The sequence below is a fragment of the Syngnathus scovelli genome, chromosome 6, assembly GCF_024217435.2.
Source record: "Syngnathus scovelli strain Florida chromosome 6, RoL_Ssco_1.2, whole genome shotgun sequence".
NCBI lineage: Eukaryota > Metazoa > Chordata > Actinopteri > Syngnathiformes > Syngnathidae > Syngnathus > Syngnathus scovelli.
This window is the reverse complement of record NC_090852.1, coordinates 13,525,015-13,549,728: the sequence shown is the minus strand read 5'-3', so window position 1 is coordinate 13,549,728 and position 24,714 is coordinate 13,525,015. Positions and strand designations below refer to the sequence as shown.

Here is a 24,714-nt window from a genome sequence, read left to right as displayed (position 1 = left end):
GACGGATGGATGGATGTCCGATTGGAGTCGTTATCAGCCTTCTGCCCTGAGGCGGAACGATTTGCATTTGCTAGCAAAGAACCAATCAGAGTGATTCCCATTTTCCATACTAATGAATTTCAATACAACAGGTTTTTTTTTCCTGCAAGCAGTAGCATCATAACTTGTAGGGCATTCGAAAGAATTGAAAATGCAGTCTTTCTGGATGTCGCACATTTGAATGGATGGACGAATGAGGCTCCCTGAGGTAGACAGTGACTTGTTGTCAAGTCAGCAAAGGAACAACAACAAAATCACTAGTCTTCCAAAGTGTGCCACACATGATCACGGATTTCAGTGCCTATGTTCATGAATTGTTTGGCAGTTGAACACGACCACTCATCTCTGGTTCACAATGTGATGTCCTCATTATAGGTCAACAAAAAAGCTGTGCAAAAAAACAGAGAAAGAAAAAAGTATTATTTGCTCTACAGTATATTGTCAAAAGAAAAAAATCCCTGTTTAAGAGATTAAATAGGTGAAATTTGCAAACCACAAAACGGTAGTTTTATTTAGTTACTTGTTTGCATATTCTTAATGTACCCGTGACCCTGACCAGGATAAGCAATGTTGAAAATGAATTAATGGGTTCTAACTTTTAAAATGGAGGCACACATTTGTGTATATTTACATCTAAACATGACGCATGATAGTATAAAAAGTATACACACCCCTGTTCAATAGCCTAATTAAAAATGAGACCAAGAGAAATAATGTCAAACCTCATTCCACCACTTGTGACCAATAACCCATTCAAAATCTTAATTTAACCTGTAAGGAGAAGTACAAATGAACATATGACAAAATATTGTTGCACAAATGTGCACACCTTTTTTAAACTGGAGATGCGATTGTGTTCAGTTTTTTTCACATAGAATTGTACTGGTCACTTTAATTTCACATAGAATTGTACTGGTCACTTTAACGGTGGAAAAGGTTTAATGATTTATCTAAGACCCCTAAAATCTGGTATTTGAACAGATTTGCCTATTGTGTGCGTGTGTGTGTAGACTTTTTCTATCCACTGCGTATGCTAGCACCACACACTGTGCACAAACCTTAGTCTTACCTTGAATCAAATTCAAATCCAACAAGATGAGCTACAGCATGGTGAGAGGTCCGTACACAAAAACACACTTTAGTATATTATGCACTACCTTTCAAAAGTTTGGGGTCACCGAGAAAATTTGATGTTTTCCATGAAAATTAACATAATTGCACAAAGGTTTTCAAGGGAGAACACTGGAGGGGTGGGATGGTTGCTGGAAATGAGCCTTTATACACCTATGTAGATGTATTGCTTTTAAAAAAAAAAAACTGACGTTTGCCACTAGAATAGTCATTAACCACATTGACAATATATAGAGTATTTTCCTGATTAGTTGAATGCTATCCTCGTTGAAAAATTTGCAATTTGCAACTACGCATGACGAAATGAAGACTTGATAGAATCCAAACTGAATGAATCAACGCATATGAAGCGTGGAGGAAAAGCAAGTAAAAGGCAAAGTACAAATGATGGGAATTCTGCTTTTCTGTTGTTTGCCATTCAGGACAAACATCACCCCAATTTTGCAGTTGAGGCTGTGTTGTGAATGCCAAATCTCCTGTCAATAAATGCTAATGGCTAGTTATGGATGAACATGTCAGCTCCTTCCTATTTCCTGTTAATAACGCCGGCTTCCGCCTGGCTGGCTGACCTCTCGGCTGGTTTTCCATTTCTCTTCATCGTAAATAGCGGCGATAACTGCCTCGCACCACACATTTGGCCCAACTACCTTATTACTTTTCGTGGGGGGAGGGACGGGGGTGGACGACACTTTTTTCCCTTAAATGAATTGGAGCAGTGGGCATTTTAAATCATGTTTGTTATGTCTAATGTCTGTGACTTTTTTTGCATTCTCGTCACAGCCAGTGTTTGCCGTCAGACAATCCACACACACTTTGGAAATCTGAGACATGCCACCCCATGCTGTTCAAGGTTTCTTCCTTTTACCTGGCCTCCATCGCCAAAGTGCTTGCTCGTGCGGGGATCCGTTTTCTTTTAGTGCAGTACTGGACCTGCTCCATATTGAAAGTGCCTTGAAGAAGCACAAAGTAAATACAACTTAGCTGAACTAGAGGAAGGAAATCATTACAATTCATATTTGAGGAATTTGTAGTCATTTATGTTTGTCTGTCTGTCGCTCGCTTAAAATCTCCCTTAAAATCTCTGAGAATTATTAGTGAAATCTGAAATCAGAGTATTTTCTTACCCGGCTCTGAAAACACAACATAACCTCTTCATTCTAAATGATGCTCGTGGGTTACAATGTAAACTACATTTTTTTTCCTCACACATTTTGCTGAAAATACTCAGTGTATTTTGTTAAGAATGTAACTACACATCTTTCCACTTCATACCACTCAGAAAATATTGTTCTCAACCCATAAAAAAAAGGAATTTTATCCTTTTGTGTGATTTACCCAATTCAAAAAATTATTGGTGTATGAGAAATAGAACTCTGGCCCCAATTTCTTTCATTAAAAAAATCACAAATAAGACTTGATACTAAAAATTGCTGTTGTTAATGTTTCTAATGTCACGTAAAGAGAGCAAGCGATCAAAAGGTCACATTGTTGACACTTTTTGAGTCAAACAATATAATCAGACATGATCAGAAATAGAATTCCAACTGAAAATGAAAAGACTATTCTCAGTGTTTCTTCAAAGTCAAACAGACCGCGTATCAATCTGCCATTCTGCGAGTCAGAACGTGTAAAATATTCTCGTAGCACCCGCAGCTTTACATCCAAATTTTCATCACAGTGATAAACACGAGCAGCCTACGCATTGCGCCATGTCGCGTTCCGAGTCTGTCTCTGTACAATGCCCTCATCAGAGGTGCTGTCAGAGCCAACAATACTCGGAGTGACAGCTTGTGCCGGCACCAAGTTTAAGTTACTGCAGCCATTGATGCTCTACGGGGCGCTGGCTGCCTGAGTTAGCTCGCACAATGCCGGGCCGACAATGTGCTCACATCGTCCACGGAGGAGGAGAGTGACAGCCCGCGGCTCGCCATAGTTCATTAGACCAATGCTCAGCTCCTATTCTTTTTTCCCTTGTCGCCTTGTGCGCTACTTAAACTCTCCTCTTGTTCCCGCTCTCCTTCTGCCTGCTGAGGTACTCCCTGCTTTTCATTATTATGAGCCAGTGACTTAAGTTGAAGGTCCTTTCTGGTTAAAGCCACGCACACCCTCATAAAAATGTCACATTGAAATTGAGCTCCAAATCCAGTCTGCTTCTAATTTTCACATTTAAAAATAAAAAAGAGGGGTGTTGGGGTCACCCCGATGGTTGAAATAACTAACTGAGTCTTGGTTTGCCAGCGAGGACTTGGATCACTGCATGTATTCTGAAATGAGTATGAAGAAAAGCTTGCAGGGTGAGAGTTTCTGACTATTCTTTTTCCAGCCTAGGTCAAACAATTATTTGTCTGCGTGCTGAATAGTTGTGTGTCATTAGAGCTGACTAAATTATGCTCTTCACTTTTTGAGGAAGGCCCTTTCACTCCAAAGAGCCAAATAACTGGGAGAAGGCAGGATTGTATTCACAATGAAGCTTACAGAGTGTTCAAGGACACTGGGCTTCCATTTCTCTTCTGGTAATGTTCCATATTAGACTAATGTTCAATTAGCTTGGCAAGGCTAGTTAGTGAAATGTAATTCTTATATGGAGAGCTTGAGGAGGCGGGGGAGGGGGCTCCTTTATCACGGTCCATCTTGTGCTTTGTAAGTCATTCTCCTTATATGTCTCATGCAAATCATCTCATTAGCTATTTGTTCATGATCAGGAATTCTAATAGCTTATACAGGGAAAATGGGATGTTCGGAACGACAGAACATCTCTCTCTCTCTCGCTCTGTTTGTCTGTCCGTCCGTCTGTCCATCTATCTGGCTAGGTAGTTAGCTGGAAGCCTGTCTTTTATGTAAAAAGGGAGCAACGATAGTTGGGTTTCTAAAGCAAAAAAAATCCAATTTGGAAAAGGGAATATGTAGTTCTTTTAATTAAACTACAAGTCAGGTTATTCCATTTTGCGGGGATTTTACATAGCTCTTAATATTGTTTTACTAAACCTAATAAAACAACGGCCTCAAAGTTGACCCTCCAAATACGTTTTCCTATTACCAGTTCAAGATTGACTCTGGCATTCAAAGAGAACATCAAGTGACTGCGGGTCGAAGTGTTTATCAGGAGGGGCTGACCACCGGCTTACGGGACTCGTAAACAGAAATGCCAGAAGGTCAGATGTGGCAGCAGCCTGGAATAGTGAGGATGGAGCGAGTGTGTTACACTTGTGTGGCTGTTTAAACAACACTATAAATGGATAGAATCACTGTTACTTTAAATGATTTATTTAGCAAGCCTATATGTATATTGAAAAAGGTAGCCCTTGAAAAATGTGCATTAAGATTACAGCCCGACAAAACAAATTCTACTGCAAATTCCACATTATGATGTAATGTGCAATTTCGTAATCTGAATAGGCTGTCTGAAATATATTTGGTCATATTGTCATGCGTACGTACCCTAAGTCCCACACTGACAAGAAACAAAGTCCATCCCTGCCATGCATCTTTTTATACACACCTGCTCCTGCAATCTTTGGCAACAAAAAAGGTAAAGCCCTTTTATCCGCAGCATCCCCCTTTTTTCCTTTTTGCTTTCGCTTATTTGTCTCTCCTCCCCCCTTCAATTTTCACACCCTGCTCTCCCCCTAAGGAGCCTTCATCCCCCTTTGTTCACCTCTCACCTCACCCACAGTTCCGGCGCTGCAACCTCCTGCTCCGATGCATTCTCCAGTGTTGAATTAGGAGCAGCGGGAGGTATAATGACCACTGAGCGGAAGTGAGCAGAGTTGTACCAAAGTACTTCCTGCGCAGCGTGCTGGTCACTTCATCACCTGGGTCGTTAGTGTAACATCATTGGCCCCGCATCCTTTCTTCCCTTCCCGGCTTAGTCTCCTCATGTCCTGCCCCCGCCTTTTTTTTTCTCCTCATTACACATCGTCTGGCTCATCTTCGCTTAAGATTCAGGTGCTCTCTAAATACCACAGTGCACAGCGGACAGAAAGATGACGCTGTAGGCTGATCATTAGCAGGGCCCTGTGGTTGACTTCAATTAACCTGCAGAGACATTGTGCCGCACTGAGAACATCAAGCCAGGACGGCTCTGCACCTTTCACATGTACAGTTACATTCAGAGGATAGCTTTGGAAAATACCGTTCCCTACGGATTGGCAATTCATCTTTAGACGGTGAGATGCAATAGAAAGGAACTGTGATCTATGACTCGAGTAAATAAATATTTTAAAGCGTGTTTGAATACACTTGTCAGGCAAATGCGTGGGTGAGTATGTGATGTGCCGTCACTGAAGAGAAAAACGGTGGTAACAGTTATAAACAGTTTTCCCGTAATACAACGATATTCTTGCAATTTAATTTTTTTAACTGTTCTAATATTCCTTTATTGTTGTGACGTCACATCAGCACAATGATTTTCTATGTTTAGTCACTGATGTGATCTTAAAAGATGTCATGACATCATTGATTTTCTCTCCATCACAAGAAAAAGTCCAACTGGTATGTATGCATTTAAAATGTGAAAATACCTCATATGTTGAGAAGTGGAAATGAAATTCCACGTTGCAATTAAGTGTTTCTGAACTAGTGACTCCACATGAACAAAAAGACAGTTACAGCTCCAAAATTACAGGTGTATCATGTAAAAAAAATTAAAAAAAAAAATGTACACCAAGCGAAATAAAGCTTGATTGATGGTTATGGTAAAAAAGAAAGTGGTTCTATGCATTCAGTGTGTGTGTGTGTGTGCGTGTGCGCGTGTGTGTGTGTGTGTGTGTGCATGTGTGTGTGTGTCAAGAGCAGGACAATTATGTATGTCTCCTCTTGTGTGGCTACACTCTCCTCTCTCTCGACCCCCCTACGGCAGCCTGATGGGAAACAGCCTTTCATTTGCTCATTGTGGTAATTGGTGCGTGTGAGGGAGAGGTACATGTGTTCTGCTCCCCCTCTGCGTCTGTCAGAGAATTAGAAAATGAAATTCTCTGAAGAGCGTCTGCCTTCCTCATCCAATCTGACACATTTTTATTATTCACTTGGCGACATAATACATTTCTCTTTCTTCCATTCCTTCCATACCACCATTAAAATCAATTCGGTAATGAGTCATTCAAACAATTTAATTTAAACAATTCAATGTTCAATTCAAGTTCTGCAACTAAATATTTTTTTATATATCTGTGTTTTAAACTGGCTGGCAAATAAATTATCTTCATAATTAAGTACAAAGAAACCACCCCCTGTAGAATGATTAATTAGCCGTAGCCCATTATTTCAAATCTCATTTTAAACTCTTTTATTATAGTGTCTGCCAGTTAGTGGTTAAACTCTACATCTTGCATTATTAGGGACGCCAAACATGCGGTGGGCCAATAATTAAGATTGTGAGCAACAGTGTTATCACTTACTATTTCTCATATTATCACATCTCTTTAAATTCAGCCTTATCTACGACCTTGATTTTTATTGTTATTGAAGTCCAGTCTCATTTAGATTCTAATTTGGTTGCAGCATACAACAAAACATAACAAAAACAAAACAGGCAGTAAGGGGGTGGGGGGGGGGTCAACTCTAGAACCCTAGCACCCCCCACCCGACACACACTTTGAAAATTAAGTGCCATAAATGTTATGAAAATATAACTAGGGAGTATTTTACTAGCGCAATTCTATATTGCGCATTTCACTTATTGGCAAGGCGGTCTGCAAGGTGGAATTATCTGCATACTTTTTTTTTTTTTAAACAAATAGATCAATCAGCGCATACTGAACCACAAATTTGCTAGGGTCCACTGTACATGGTCACACAAATCAATGTAGTATCAATCCTTACATTCTCATAAAACCAACCAATGAGGTGTGAGACTGCACATAGGCTTGTCACATTCTCTTGAGAAATTAGGACACAAAATTAATAATAATAAAAAATGGCAAAGTGGACCCTCACTATTCAACAAGGACCAGCCCTAACCATGAATAGCAAAAATCAACAAATAATTGTAGTGCAATAATTGCTCATTGTAATTGCCATGTCGAAAAAAAGCAATTAAGTGGATGATCGATAATTAGTGAATAAGCAGCGGTTTAGTATAAATAACAAGGAATATGAATCTGTGAATGCCGAAGCGTGAATATGTACCATTATAGCTTCACTTTGCCACATGCAGTGTTTAGCGTCAAAGACAACAGGCTCCTACTCTGATATTTTTCATCGAAAAGACAATATTGTCCGAAACAGGGGTCTCTACGTTCCGTAAAATGTATTACCTTTCAAACTATATATCGTGCACTGGTTTTTGATGTGCATCATTTTTCTGAGAGTTGAAACAAGGAAAAACACTTCTATCTTTAACCCTATCTTTTCAAAAGGTGAAAGAAAAGCTCTGTGATCTCTGCTCATCTTGGCTAATCAGTGAGTGGAAGAAGAGAGAAAACAAGTGGACCTTCCACCTTTCGCTATAGGAGCATCGTGTGCACGGCAGCGTGAGGTGAGGGCTCGCCACGGGGGAAGGAGGGATGGGAGGTGAGCATAGTCAAACACAGCGGCAAGAGTGCAGAATGGCCTCGCATTGCTTGAGGCGAACAAAGATGAGACGGGGCGGCGGGCACAGCTCCCGAGAGGCCACGTTAAGAACGGGACCGAAAATAAAATAATGCCGGGAGGCGAGGAGAAGCAAGAGAGGAGGCTTTCTTTGTAAGGGTGGTGGAATTAGCGAGACATGCGAGAAATGGGGGAGTGTTGGTGAGAGAAAAGAAAGGTGCTACATGAGGACTGCAGCTGAGACATCTGGAGATGGTGAAAGCATGGCAGAGAGGAAAAGGAAGTGGGAAAGGACAAAAAAAAAAACGCCAAGCAAGAATGACAGAACAGTCTCACAGGCTCCTCTGGGATGTGCTCAGGGTTGCACTCGATAAGACACCAACTGGCTCTTGTCAATATGCATTTACGAGGCTACTTGTACGCTGAACACCTGACTGAACACGATGAGGGGCCTTGTGTCAATATTCATTTTCTTGTAAATACTGCAAGGGGAAATAAGACGAGAAAGCCGTTTTATTTTCATGTGCTTGACTGAATTCACCGCACTTGTGCCATTCAGCCTCAGAGATTTTGTGCACTGCATCTCTCAAATGAGCTAATCCTCAAAGTTACAGAATTTTAATATTGTAAATGTCAAACTTTGTATGTTGTTACTGTGACAGCACTATTTTACATGAGCTATTTTGGCCTTTTGCAAAGTAAATGTAGCCTATTTACGGAAAAAAAGGAATGGCCCAATCACATACATTGAAACTCACATAGAGAATCTTTGCTACTGGAATTATGCTTTGAAAAAGGAAAGTGGGGAAGAAAGAGCTGTTAAAACTGTTACTTGTTAATATAGCCAGCCTCTTAAAAAATATATATGAATGTATTTATTTATTTTTTAGGTTTTTGGATTTTTTTTTAAATAATGGGAATAATTATTTTAAGGGTGATGAAATTACAAAATATTATTTTAAATAATGCAGAACACTTTCTCTGTCTTTTTTCATTAATTTATTGTTTTATTTTTCCATATTCTGCAACTTTCAAATGCATTGCTAAAATACATTTAGCTTTATATCATTTATTTAAGACACTTTTTTTCCCTCAAAAACGAAATTAAGATGTTTAGATCTACTATTGATAGTTTTACCTAATGCTCTGGTTGGTTAGTGAAAACTTATTTAAAAAAGTGCTTGCTCATCTGTCATGTGTAATTGACAACAATTATACGTACATAAATAGCCCCACCAAAAAAAAACCTAAAGGTTTGCTTATAAAGCATATGTGCATTAATAAATAGAGGTAATTTTGCATACAGTACATTTTTTACCTTCAGGTGAATAAGAAGCATCCTGTATTTTGGATGAGAATTATTTTGCTCATTGAATACATACATTTCCGACAAAACAAATAGAAAAATGTGGCATTAGCGAAAAACAAGTTGCCTCCATCCCTGAGTGCAAACTATCAAGGACATCAAGACAATAATTTTTGCATGCCTGCTGCCTTTCACCAATGATTTGCCACAAAGGTTCCTAGCAACGGTTGTTGAGGAAAGACATCATGGAGATGAACACCTGTTTGATCTGCTGTGACCCTCTATGATAAGTGACACCAGTAACCATGCCGACCACAATATGGGACAGATGCATAGGGCGCTATTGACAAGGACTGGAGTATCAAACACACACTGACATACTGACTACACACACACCAACACTCACACAATACGGGACACACAAAACACATGCAAGACATGTTTCAAACCTGCAGGCGCATGAATAAAATTGCACACAAAAAAAGTCTCACATTCATAGAAAAGAAAACTGCATTGCATTCACAATGGCAAACTCCAATCGAGTTGGAGAAAGAACGCAACGCCGTGTGGAGGAGAATGAGGCACCAGATGGCGAACATGCTGAGAGTTACTCACAGCGAGAAGGTGGACAAGGAAGTCGCAATGGAAGTCAGCCTTGACCTGTGAGTGCCAAAGTAAGAGTTGTAGTTACTCATAAATCAAACTTGTCTCAAGAAATTGCTATTTCTGTCTGTAGCTAATTAGGGTAACAATTATTTTCAATTCAGAGCAATCTTTGCACAACAATCTTCGTACGACATTTATGCACCATGTTATGTATTATTTTTTATTTTTTTATAGGTGTGAAAATCTTTTTTAGAAATTTGCAAATAATATTCAAGTATCTCAACTGTGTTTTGCAAGCGATCAAAAAAATAGAAACTGCTCTTGGTGTGATGCGATGCGATATTACACTATTGCAAATTAGACCCACAGTAATAAACATTGTTGTTGAGACAGAAATGTTGATATGGACAGATTTTCTAGATACTAGATTAAATTGAATGAGACATTACTCACACATTAAGAATTAAAAATAAAATCATCAGAACAGGATTGCTAGAGAGACTGTGATTTTTTTTTTTTTCATCAAGATTAAACAGACAGACATGTAATTCCCATTAGGATGCTTGTTGCTACCCACCCCCTTCTTCTTCAATTCCTCCTTTCTTCTCTCTCCATCCAAGGGTCCCTACCAACCCTCCCGAGCCTTCCCATCTACTTTCAATAAGGCCACATCAAACATTGGGTTAAGGTTGCACTCCAAGCAGGCAAGGGAAAGGGAAGCGACGTGAAAAACGAGCAAGAATAAAGTGAGGGGAACAAAGGTGAAGGTGCGGCGGATGGGTGGGTGGCGAAAAAGAGGGGAGGTCACGAGGAAGGGGAAGTCAACGCCGGGGGGGATGCCAAGAAATATTACATATATTCCTCAGAGTCATAGAGCAAAGGTTAAGTTGCATTACATTAAAATGTGCCCATTTTAGTCTCTGGAGACTTTGCATTGGGGCAGACGCCAGTGTCAATACTTTTAATATCGTATACAGCAGTGACGGCAATATTATTGTGTTAATAAACTTGGATCAGTGTGGAGAGTCTGATTCAGGGAAATACATGAATTCAGTCAGTAAAAGGTGTCAATAACATTTCAGAAATTCTGACTCGCACTTTATTCTTGCCTGCTTCCTCGCTTTGTATAACACTATATTATATACGTAGCTAGAGGAGCCTGAGAAATCGGCTTTATCCTTGACAATCCTGTCGTGTTGTTTCCATCAATAAAAAAAATAGAGCGTCTTGAATTGATTTAAGAATGGTACAATTACAGCCTTATAAACTACTCTGCCTATCAGAGCAAAAAAATGTGACTAAGAAAAAATAATCCAGTCTAGATTCATTTATCTGCAAGTCAGTGGCTCAACATTTTTCCGATGATTTATACCCCTTGTGATTTTGTTGGGGGGGAGGGGCAGTACCACTAAACTAGTCCAAAAAGGATGAAAAAAAAGACAAGATAAAATATAACCAAAAAAAAAGAAACAAATGATTAATTAATTATGAAGACATATTTGTGCACATATATATATATATATATATATATATATATATATATATATATATATATATATATATATATATATATATATATATATATATGTATGTATATGTATAGGGTCTGTCATCCTTGGTGGAAATATATTGAAATATTTAGAATATATTTATATTTCGAATCTCACGTACGCACGGGTAGGATATTTTTTCTGACACTATTTTGCTTCTATTAATAAATAGAATAACTAAAAATTTGCTTCTATCTATTCCCTCTATAATGCTTATTATTATTATTATTATTATTATTATTATTATTATTATTATTATTATTATTATTATTATTATTATTATTATTATTATTGTATTGAAAAAAACAGGGGCAGTTGGGAATCAGCGCAAACAAAAATCATCTTGAAAAGTTAACTCTCATCCCTGATTTAAAAAAAATTGTTGGAATGTTGACCAATGTTATTTTGTGCTACTTTTTCCTCTTAATTGATGTCTGAATACTTGTTTTGTACACAGTGCCAACTTATCTGAGAGAAATGGCTGCACAAGAACAAAAAAGCAAAGAGGGACGCAAATAACTTTGCTGGGAAGGTGAAGTGGAAGAGTTTCCATGCTGTTCCTGTCTTAGCTGCGGTGAACGTCAGTAGCTGAAGGAGCAATGGCGGTGGCAACACCAGGTTAGAGAGGAAGACGGTAGAAGTGGTGTCGGGAGTGTATGTGTGTGTGTGTGTGTGTGTGTGTGTGTGTGTGTGTGTGTGTGTGTGGGAGGGGGGGTAGTGGCGGCGATGGCATCATCCCCCACCAGCACTGTCACAACCACACGCTCGGCTTCTTCTTCTGCGGCTGATTGTGATTGTTGTTCAAACAAGGCCGACAGCTGCCACAAACATTTTGTCCTCGGCATGGCACAAATTCCGCATGCTCACTTCTTGTGCGCGTACACACAAACGCAAGCGACGAAGCTGACGTGTCACTCTCCCCTGTCACACTTTATGGCACCCTGTTATCTTTTTGTTCTGCTTCTCGGTCCCTGATAAGACGGCCGCCGCGATGATTGCCCTCCGCTCTCCAGTAAGCGTGACAGCTCAATCATTCGTCAAATCAACATGTTCCCTCATCACGATTGAATAAGAAAATGTGTATGTGTTTTCTACACTGGTCAAACCACTTCTACCATCAACAGACGAACTGGCCTCAAACGCACGATCGGTTCTCATTTTTAAACATGCATGCACTTTTACTCGGCTGCAACCACAATAGTAAACGTTTTGCTCAATTACTTGATTCCAATTAATTGACAACACCTAGAATGGCTTTCAATTGTCAAATCAGGAATTTTAGTTGCGTGTGCGGAGAAAAAAAAAAGGGTTAAATGTGGATTTCATTAGAGTAAAATTAAAATCATGTCACCGTAAGCCAAATACATTCGAGCCCGATTTTGATGTATGTGTTTTTTCTCGACGCCTCACCGAGCAATCAATTAATCATGAAAATAATCTGCAGATTAATCTGTAATAACCATCACCTGCAGCGTTAATCGCTTTTTCATTCTAGCGTTCACATTTGCTCTCTCCACTGTGGTGTCTTTAAAGGCTGCACCCTTTCTAATCAGTATGCCATGCATCTGCAAGCACAAAAACAACCATTTAACTAGAATGCACCAATTGCTCCAGCGTTCCCATGGAGGGGGTTTGATAAAAAAAAGACCTTTTTTTTTTTCTGGGAAAGAAAAGAAAATCCATTACTGTTGAACTTTAAAAAAGAAAAGTACCTTCAACCCGCTCCTCCAAAGCTGATAATGACTCAGGACAAGAAGTGGAGCAGGTATGAAATTTAGCTTGAACTGGCATGATTTTTTTTCTTTGAGCCTGTCAAAAATGAAGACTTTTGCTACCCCTCTTTTGCTCTCGCTCTCCTGCTGTTTTTTTCTCTATTATTCCTGTCCATCAAAGCAGTTGCACATTTTGGAATGGTAACCAGGTAATTGCAATAATTGGGAGAATGTACTACATGGCCTGTTTGAACACCTGTTGGCACAGAATGTCTCTCAGGGAGGCACATTGTAGGTGCTGCATATGTGTTTGTGTGTGCCGTATATAAGCAAGATGCGTGTTTTGGATGTGGCCTACTTAAGCCTCACAATGTGCTCATGCACATGTTGAGGAGGTTTGGGGGTTATTATTATGTAAATAGGAACAAGTGTCACAGCACAAGCTTCCATTCTGACACCTCTGACCCTTCCAGAAGGTGACAGCCGGTCACTGATAAGTCCCCAGTTGCTATTCACGCCCACTGATTTGGGTCTTTGACAAAATATATAATATGCATGGTACATCTTCACACCTCTCAAGCTGTCATCACTAGCCTGCAATCACTTCAAGTCTTTCTTTCTACCCAATGAACATGTATGAATGAGTTGTTTTGGCATTATAAGCTGTCTATGTGTTGAAAATCAAGTGTATTTTGTTTACATTCACTCTTATTGCTGTGAGACATCTGGCCAGCTGTGAGGAGCTGTCCCCCCCTCCGTGGTTCTGAAATGTCAATTCACACTCTCCTCCTGTCTACTGGGTAAACATGCGCCGCCGCCGCCGCGTCTGACTTTCAGAAAAGCTGTAATTTCATCAGGACTAAAATAGACATTCATTTCAGTATTTGCAGCAGGGGTCAATCACAGCCATTGCACCCTTATGTGAGATTCTCTGCAGTTATATTCACGCAGCATGTTCCTCCTCTCGCAGGAGTAGATCTGAACCATTTATTTGAAAGCAGGGCTGCAATGTTATTATTTCAAAAAGAGTGGTGGTGGTGGTGGAGGGTAATAATATATTGAGCGGGTGTCATTTGACCCCAGGGTGCCCAAAGAGGCTGCTGCTAATCCATTACAGGTCACCAGCAGGTTGCACTCTGCTTGGGTCTGCAGGAGAGCTTTTCTCGATCTAATCACTATGTTGCCATTATTGCTAATTGAGGTGCCCACCGTTAGTAAGATCAATACAGCCTGTAAGTACCATTGCCACCTAAGTGTCACGCGCATGCATGTGTTTGCAGTGCGCCATCTATTTTGAGTAGCTCCAAATACCTGTTGATATCTTGTTAGGTGGAGCGCCTCCTCGTCTTCATCACGACTAAAGCGAGGGAGACAAAAAGAAACTGCAGTCAAGGAAAGATAAATTATTACAAACATCATCGTATATTATCCATAGCTATACATGTCATGTTTTATTTCTGTTCCAACTAGCGCCCCTTTGGATTAAACCTCTTTTCTCTTTCTACGCGTTCATTTCCCGAGGCGCTTGCATGTCAAATCCGCATTAAGTCTCACCTCATGATTGACAGTCCGAAAGCCGCCGCAAAGTCCCCCCGCTGAAGCGAGGAGAGCCGTCAGAAGTAGAACCTGCGAAACATGCCCGCTCCTTTAAAAAGCTTCCCCCGACCCAATGGGAGGTCTGTCAGCTTTAGCGGGACATGACGTCACTGCCAATGTCACGTCCAGCCCCCACATCCCACCACCAACCCGCACCCTTCTTGGTTTGAAATATCAAAGAAATTATCACGGCATTATTAGCTCAACCAAAAGGGCGACGAGGGAGTGAAAAAGCGCAGCAAAAAAAAGAAAAAAAATCTGTTAGGCAGGGTGAGCTTTAAAGGACTTCTTTTCTTCTCCTTTTTGAGATGCACTAAAAAAAATTAAATAATTTGGGGACTAAAACAACACAGTTTTATTTTTCACATCACATTCACCACCTTTTCATCATCTCCACACTTGTGGGCACGTAATTGAAATCAATTTTCATCCAAGCTTTATTGGAAGATTACATTAGAAAAACTTCACCTCGCATCACAAAACGAAATAAAGACAATAATGATTTAATAATCAGCTTGTCTCAATTCCAAATTCATTTGAATTTTGCCACCATAAATAAATGCAAAGCTATAATTTAGTTGTATGAATGGCAATAGGTGTATATGTTGTACAGGTAATTTCTACCTTCTGCCATCGAGTGGAAGAACATTTAATTATTCTTCTCTGCCCTCCATAATTGCCACCCTTTAAGATGCGTTTTTTAGCTTCTAATAAATTCATTTATCCTCAAATATTATAGGATCAAATTTAACAAAAAAGAGAAAAATCCCACCTTGAATATATGTGCGTAAAGAATCCATTCATTATCCGAACGACTTCTCCTCACGAGGGTCGCGGGTGCACTGGAGCCTGTCCCAGTTGAGCGCGAGGCGAGGGACACCCTGAACTGGTTACCAGCCAATCGCAGGGCACACATAGACAAGTAAACATTCATACTCACAGTCACACCCTAGGATAATTCAGAGTGCCCAATTCACCTTAGCTTGTTTTAGAAGGAAACCCACGCAGGCACGGTGAGAACTTGCAACAGGAAGAGTCGAACCCCATACCTGTGACCAGTGAGGCAACGTGCTAACCAGTGCCCCACCGTGCTGCCGACATTAAAAGTCTCAAATTAAAAGAAAAAAAAATTACATCAAATGAATTAGCCCCCCTGATGTTAACACGTACTACCTTTTCCCACAGAACAGCGCCTCATCTTCTGCTACAATGTTTTAACAAGATGTAAGAAAAGAGAAAGAGATGTTCAACCATTCCTCTCCTCTTCCACCTCTCCACAGGTTTTTGATTGTGTTGAGGTCTAGGGACTGAAATAGCAATGGAACGAGCTTGATTCTGATGAAATGTCTGGTGAACCATTTCTACCGGGTAATTTTCATATATAAAAAAAAATGTTTTTGCAAAATGAGTTTATTTCAGGGCTTTTAACACATCTGAATCAGGAGTGCCAATAATTATGGAGGACATTGTAGATCCCACTTCAGTCTTGATAATTGCTCATACTTACCATGGTGTGCCATAGGTGGTTGGAATCAATGATGAATGTACATGTCAGAACATGAACAGCAGATTCGTCATTACTCATGACACACACCCTTACTTCTTTCAGAGAAGTCGGCGTCCATGCCCCGAGCCTCGGCAGGGGGTAGCAGATGGACAAAATTATCACTTTTACACCGTACTAGCAAAAATATAACATGACTGTTAGCTCAATTTTTGCTGTGCAGCTCTCCATCATGATTTCTTAAAGTCGAATGCATTCGTGTCCAGAATGTTGCTCAACGCATTCATGGTGGAGGTGGGAGAAAATCTCAAGTAAAGGCAGGTTTTAATTAATAAATGTAACAAATGCAAATCAGTGCATGGGATTTTAAGTTAATTGCAAAGAAAATGTTTCGCACACTGAGCTCAGCAAAATCTTGCTTTTTACTTGAACCTGGTCCAATCTGTTGTAGATGTGTTGTGTGTTAGTTGTGCATGTGTGTGTCAATTCATTTTTATGTAACCATGTGTCACATGGAGAACAATGACTTCGTAGTTAGGAAGACCTCAAGAACCTAAAGCATACATGATTAAGTGAACATGTGAGATGAATCCAACGGAACTTGCTTGTGGTCGAGTGAACATGTTATTTTCACACAGGTATGTAAGCATGTTGGTCGCTAATTTGAGGACCAGTCGGATACATGAACAAAGTATGTACCCTAGCAACAGGCGTAGAGTAACCTGCACATACTGTTCAGCAGTATGAAGTATATTCTTCCATATCTCCCAGCTCACCGATGACAAAGATTGGCACGTATGTGTGCATGGAGCAAATATTATTTTTCCCACATGGTTCGTTCATTTGGCAACAATCTTACTGGCTTCAAACAGTCGTTTGTTGTCGCAAAGAAATGTTGAACGTGTTCAAAATTTGATGGTGAAAAGAAAAACTGTTTGCAACCATTTAAACCTTTTGGGAATGTCAGGTGAACGCCTTTGCAACTGTTTGCAAGATGAAAAGAACCATAACTAAAAACATTCACGACATGCGCACATACTTATGATCAGTTCACATTGACTACGAAAAAGATACAAAAGGAGCTCCGTAAAGACGGTGCAAAAAAAAGAAAATTGGAGTCCCCGTATCAATTCACACCAACCGCGGCGCTCTGCTTATCAGCAAGGTTTCTATTTTCTCGGGATTCCGCACGCTGATTTTCATAAAGCTGAAGTAACTACGCAAAGTTTAGCACTGATTTAAAAAACAGATATTTATAGAGATGGAACAAATAATTATTAAAAACTGCCTTCTCTTGGGAAGCTATATAACTACATGAGTTAGACATTCAAAAAGAAACAAACAAGTTTGGAATAAACATGACAAAATAAGTAGAAGTCTCGCAGCCATAACCAGCCAAACATGGAAGCAGTTAGCTCATTCACTGCCATAGACAACTGTAGACATCAAACATAAATTATTACTGGGCTGGCACTGTATGAGTTAATTGGCTATATGAATAAAACTGACTTGCCTTGAATCAAAATGTGCAATATATTGTTTCACCTTCAAGAGGCACTCGTCCTTAGAAAAGCCTCCCGAGTGAGCAAGGGGAAAGATGCTTGCATTTCTGGGATGGATGGATGGATGGATGGATGGATGGATGGATGGATGGATGGATGGATGGATAGATAGATAGATAGATAGATAGATAGATAGATAGATAGATAGATAGATAGATAGATAGATAGATAGATAGATAGATAGATAGATAGATAGATAGATAGATAGATAGATAGATAGATATGCAGTGACATTATTGCTTGAGCTGTAATCAAATGCATAAAACTATTTTAATTATTACGTAAACTCTTCCCAGTAAGTAAATAGCATGAAACTGCCACTGTATTTCCTGTGAAACGAAAATACTAACATGAAAATACTCTTCATTTTCCTAAGTAGGTGTGCAATTTGAAGGCGCTTTGTGCACCATTGTACGAAGCAAACTAGGAAACCATTGTGGAAACTGCTATTGTGCTGCTGAATGTTTTGTTGTTGTCTAGCCCACTTTTGAAATGAGCATGCTTTGCATACAACTGCCGAGAGGTTTGATTTACTTGAACTATTGCAACATGTATTCCTTTCACACACATGTAGGTCAAGGTCAATAATGGATTTTAAGAGCGAGCCATGAACAGTAGTGGCACATTTCATTTTTGTGTGTCTTGATTGACCCTCAATAGGGCTGCTCAGTTAGATTGGCAGCTGCCGAAGAAAGATCTTGTTCCTGAATCCCAATCTTCCAATGATCATCACACCTACGCCGCCCCTGTGCAGGACTCAAGCTAGGAGCCTCCTGTCACATCCTTGACCTGCCCCCGTCGCTTTATCCTGTCGCCAGAGGACTTTACAGAAGAAGCTGATGCTTGCGCAAAGAGTGGACTTGTGTGAGAGATGGGGCGCACAGTTCCTTCCCCCACAATCATGACCACACCCACCATATCCCAGTGGCACGATAAGCTCGAGACGACCTTTAGGTGAGTGCAGTTGCAGGGGACTGCCAGAGATCCGGTCTTTCGGAAACCTGCCAATATGTGTATCCCCGAAGCACTGGATTGCTCTTTGTCCGGCCTCTACCCTTCGACCTGTTCGGCTTGGGTAACCCTGTCGGGAGTACAAGACTCCCGCCGACTTATAGCTCTTGGGGTCATGGAGATGCGCAAAGTGCCCCACCACAATAACATCGGGGCACTGTAAGTACATATACATACAGTATACAAACACACGTATGATTTTGTGCTAACTTGCTCAGAAAACTATCACAGCCTGTTCCACCAGTTCAATTTTAATGATGACAGATCTATATGTGTGTCGTCGACACTCAGGTTGGTTGAAGCACAAATTCCATGATTGTGATGTAAAAGGGAACAAAAAAGAGGCAACTAAATCTAGAAAGTAGAAAGTGACTGGTTTCATGTCTCCTAAGTCATTCACCACAATAAAAACGACTAGCACAAGAGTGGGCAATCGTAACACGTGTTGTTGCTGTAGCTTCTTGTATTTTTTTTTTACTGCTACTTTTTTCTAGTACTCTGCTTGTGACACCATGCAAGTCTTGGTACTACAACACTACTACGATTTGAAAGAGGAGACTCGCAATCTTTATGCACAAAGTGTGCTGTCCTGCAGTATCCGCCCCTCAATTGATAAATAGTGGTGTTGTGGTGAATTGGCACAGGAATGAAATGATCAAATACTAGAATCTGCCCCCAAATATTAGCTATTGTTCTTTTGGCTCATGCAGCATGCCATGTGTTAGATTTTGAGTTATTGCTCAGTCAAGTGTAATGATGATTTGAACTGAACTCAAATATGTGTGACTATCTAGTGTATAGATGTATAATTTAAATATTGCATTAATTGTAATGAGTGACAAAATAAGTCAGACATAACGTGACTCTAATTGGAAAACGAGGCTATGTTTTATTTAATTTGTTTAGCCTGCTCTTTCGATAAAATTTGCCCAAAACAAAGCAGTGTTAATTGAATGGGAAATAGAATCAGATATGAAATATTTCAATCAGTGGTTTCCCAGGAGCTACAAACACAGCAAGCTTTTGCTAATGCCTGCCAGCAGAGTGATGGTTCACATTTTTACCTTTTAAATTGTTCATGTTTAATATGGCTGTGCTGTTGTGAAACAGCAAGCTGACATGCAGGTGAAATTATTGTGCCATGCGACTGTCTTAGTCGACTTCTGATGCAGCTTGACATAAAGCCACCAAAACTGAGGTTGAATAAAGATGACACATAGTGGAAAGTACACAAAGGAAGCTAATAAATAATAAATCCATACATTTACTGTTCTGTCTACCTGCACTGACTTCATCAGAAAACTTAAACAGTTTTTATTAAATACACTTAAACAGGTTTTATTGCCCAAAATCCTGCCATGGTGAACTTGCTAAAAGCACGGTTGCCGATAGTCATTTAGTAGGATAATATAATAACAAAACAAACATCTTTATTTCATTTTTCATCACTGAAGCCCTGTATTGAGGAACAGATGCGTGTTTGTACATCAGAGTAACATACCGAGTACCACAATACGATATAATGGACCAAAATATTGTAACACCTGGCTATTACACCTTCAGAACATGATAAAGACAAAGGCATGAATTTGGTCCCCATCTTTGTAGTTATAACAGCTTCCACTGTTCTCGGAAGACTTACTCTACAAAATTGCATCATATAGCATATATATATATATATATATATATATAAACAGTAATATTTTGTATATGATAAACTTTTGAGCATTCAAAATCATAAAGGAATTTATCTGAGGTACATTTAATACATTCTGTTGCAAGTCTCATCTTTGCATTCCTTTTTCGTTTTTGCTCTTTATTTTTACCTCACCACATCTCCTGAGGTAAAAACCTGGCTTGTTAGCTGTTAAATGCTCCATTATGTTCATCAGCTAGTTGCTAGCTGATTGGTAATTATTTTGTTTTTGTCTGCAACAGCTGCCTGCTGCTGATGAAAACCACCATTGACCTAGGGTGCAAATAAATGAAGGTTTCTACACATTTGCCTTTGAGGTGGATGATCTCAGAAAGGTGTCAACTATGGAACTGCATAATCCAAGTCAAACTGAGTTTAAAAGCAGCCTTTCGGTGCACACCTGCACATGCACACACATGCATGTACACACAAAAGCACCCAGGTAATTGATGGAGTCCTGATGTTTTTAATCAGCAATGGGGCCCCACCCAAGCAGATAAGAGTCTGGTTACGTAACATTAAAGAGCAATGGGTCACCTGGGCAGATGGTCCTATCAGCCTTAGGTAAACCAGCAGCCAGTGCAGCCATGTTTGGCTTAACGGCTTTTAGGTAATTCATTATGTTCACCGAGAGAGAGCAGCTGTCCAACGTCGCAGCCTTGGACACACACACACGCACATGCGCACATGCACGCACACACACACTTGCATGCACACGCACGCATAGGATACAGTGGTGCGTATATAAACATACTTAGGTGAACAGATGCCAAACACGTAGATCCATGCTGCAGCACAGGTGCTTGCAGTTCCACATCCATGTGAACTGCTGTTCCGATCAGATAACTAGCAGTGATTTTAATTAGTGCTCACATAGAACTCATTCGCCTTTAAACCTATGGGCTGGTCTGACAAAAAAAAAAAGGAAGTAAGAGACATCAAGAAAAAAAGTGATGATGGGTAATGGAGAGTTGACGTTCTAGCTCCACAAAACAAAAAATAGTCCAAATACTAGATATATGTTTTTACCCCAAGAGCTCAATCATCCACTTAGTCTTTATTGACTAGACTCTTGTACAATCACGTCTCTCTTTCATATTATTTATTTTCTGTCTGTAAACAAGTTTGTCCATCAACATGAACTATTATAGTATTAATATGCACAGGCTTTGCCTATTCTATTGGATGTCTTTATTCATAAGCATGACTGAAACGTCTGCACCATGGAGAGCTGTTTTCAAAGACATCTTTTAGTAATGCCATAGTAATTTCACAAAATCATTTCAATAGGGGGTGAAAGTCTGTGCGTTTGCTTGTCATGGAACAGAAAGTAAAAAGACAGACACAAAAGTCACATTCATTCATCTTACAAACGATTGTATTATACAAAACATTGCTTCGTCCCAGAGGTTGATCTCAGTTGCCCTGGTACGCAAAACCAAAATCTATGGTGGCTAGATGGCTTCTCTGTTGTAAAAGCGGTAAGCACAATTAATTACCTTTAAATGGTGCCCAATTTGTTAGCGTTGCGAATGTTTTGTCTTTTTTATCCAATGAGCAGCACAATGGAATATTTGTAACGTCTTTGTCCAGCTTTTGTTATTGACTCCTGTAAGCTGTTTTTGATAGAACGGATGACTGAAATGCTGTCAGTAACAAAGACAAAACAAGTTTTTTCAACAAATAGTCAGAAGCTTTGGTAATTATCAATGACCGTTCCCTATTATGGATGAGCATTTAGGAGCAAGCAGCCTTTAAAGCAACGCTATGTAGTAGTTCATTTGAATACGCAAGATGCAATTTTCTTTTACTTTGACGGTAAAGGCATTAAAAAGCTTGAATGTTCTTTTTTAGACAAATGGTTTGCAATTTGCAAAAGTGCGGCTTCTTCTGAAGTGAGTTGAGTTCATTACCACCATACAGCGCTCGTGTCTTAAATGTTTACTCACAATCAAAGTAAAAAGAAAATAAAATAGTAATGATAGTCAAGCAAATCTTCAAAAACGTGTATTTTGTGTCACAACTATCTCAGAGCACCACCGTTTCTTAAAGAAAAGAATTGACTTGTGTTAAAAAGGAAATACATAATGGATAATAATTATATCTACCGAATGAATGAATTAATGATTAATAATAATAATATAATTCATGATAAAAAAACATGTTTATCTTTCATATAGAAATAATTGGATCTCTGAATCCTGTGTACCCATCAGATGTGAAATTAAACAAGTATATCTTTTATGAGCTCTTTGGAAAAAATAATCGATTAGCTCAATCATTTGCTGGTGGCACAATAATGAAATCTGTGTTTGCCATTGGTGAGGTGAGATGAAGGCTGGCTCACAAACAGGCTGCTTTCAGCAAGATAAGAGAATCAAAGTATAAATTGTGCTGTAATTCTTGATCCTCGGGGTATATTTTCCAAAGTAGGCTATGTCACAGACATAGTATGTGACACCTAGAAACTGTTTCAAAATGTGTGGAAAATGCTTATCTCCTTTAATGAATCAAGAGCTGATAACCTTGGATGATAAATGTTATATTTTGAGAATGATGTCTGGTTGATGTATGTCATCTATGAATATGGTTGAATGTCTTGTTGATTTGAAGTCAATTCCAAAAATTTCAACGTAGGAGTTAACAAAGCAACACCCTGAAAGGAATTTACAGTATTTTACAGTGTGAGCGATGGTTAGCCAGGACAGGCTACACCGGGATGGAAGGAGGACAGGTGCAAGATGGCATCTTTTTTCCCTTCCTTAACATGTAATTCTGTGCTTGCTTTTCAATGTTGCAAACTGTACATGACAGCATAACAAATATAATTTCTGAATGCTTGCAGCGACTGATGGACATGTTCCGAATGCTGCTTGTTTCCTACAGCCAGCACTCTGCAAAAGGAATAATAATAGAAAAGTGCCCATCACTCTGATTTTCAGCTCACATTCTGAAATGGCAGAAATTACAGGCCTTCTTTGACTTTCGCTGCTGAGTCTTGGCTGTAATGTGTACAGCCGCTCAGTCCCCCGCCAAGGCCATTTAACTCTGTCAGAATTGGGGGACGTGAAAGTGGAGCAAAACAAGCTTGCATGCCCTCTTTTTAAGCACTCCCTTTGAGCTTGGCCTCCCTTACTGTGGCTAAATACTGAATTCTCTGACCTCGCTTCTTTTATTTCCAACCTAATTGAGAGGACGGCTGACCTTGGGTGACAAGAAAGCTCAAAATTTCTTGCATCTTTGGTTTATTTTCGATTCTGAAAAATAGATTCATAAAGTAGCATAAAGGACCAAATACAATGAGTGCGGCCTTTTCAGAGGTTTTAAAAAAAAAATAGAAATATACAATTTCTTGAATAACGAGCAACAGAATGAGCAACAGAAATTGCTCCTAAATGTTTCTGATTGGCATCAAATTTGATTTCTAACTACTTTTCAAATCAGTTACCACAAAATAAAAACAATTGCTTGCTAATATTTCAGTTCATCATATAATATTTTGTTCAATTGCACGTGACAAGGAAAGGTGTCTCCAGCTCTCACTGGAGCAGTTCACGGCCAAGTGTGAAGCGGTAGGAATGAAAATTAGCACCTCCAAATCTGAGACTATGGTCTTCGGTCGTAAAAGGGTGGAATGCACTCCTCATGTCAGGGATGAGATCCTGCTCTAAGTATCTTGGAGTTCGAGTACCTTGGGGTCTTGTTCACAAGTGAGGGCAGAATAGTGAAGCTGAAGTTCTCGATTTACTGTCGATCTACTTTTCTACCCTCATCTATGGTCACAAACTGTATGTCATGACCAAAAGAGCAAGATCCCGGACCAGATGAGGTGGGTCGGGCATCTGGTTAGGATGCCACCTGGACGGTTCCCTGGTGAGATGTTCCGGGCATGCCGCCCTGGGAAGAGGCCTTGAGGATGACCCAGGAAATGCTGGAGAGATTTTATTTTGTTTGCATCTCAGAAATGTTATCCTTTTTTTTTTGCAAATTTTATTTGCATCTCTGGCTTACATTTAAAGAAAAAAAGTTAATAGCTGTGATTATCGCTCGTGATTTACCAAACTTAAGTTTCGTCAAAAGTATACAGATAATATACAAATAAATGTCATAATATGAAAGACGCAGGTTTTTGCCTCAACTGCCGTTTTCCCCACAAGCTGGTCTGTAACAGAGGACTACAGCTAACGACAAAAGTCTGTGATTAACCAAATACACATTTTTTGGGCAGTGGGATGAAATTCTGGAGTATGCAGAAAAAAATGGCAAACATGAAGAGAACATTCAAACTCCGCAAAGGACAGAAAGGTGGAGCTTTTTCTCGTCCCTCACAGTCATCGCAGCCCAGCAGTGCACTCAAGACGGCCCCAAACTGGTTTGCTGTAATGCATTTATGATCACTGTAATCTTGCAGGAAAAAAATGATTGCTAAAATGTCCCACTGTGCTCTGAAATTAGGCATTATAGAAAAGTTAA

At 39.6% G+C, this 24,714-nt stretch overlaps 1 long non-coding RNA gene across 1 annotated transcript; it reads right to left on the bottom strand.

Moving 5' to 3' along the window:
* Window positions 1-940: 940 nt before the first annotated feature.
* LOC125970816 (uncharacterized) lies at window positions 941-14,514 on the bottom strand. Its single transcript, XR_011087006.1, has 3 exons — window positions 14,427-14,514; window positions 14,184-14,229; window positions 941-9,664 (listed from the first exon to the last, which is right to left on the bottom strand). It is a non-coding gene; the product is annotated as an uncharacterized lncRNA (long non-coding RNA).
* Window positions 14,515-24,714: the final 10,200 nt, after the last annotated feature.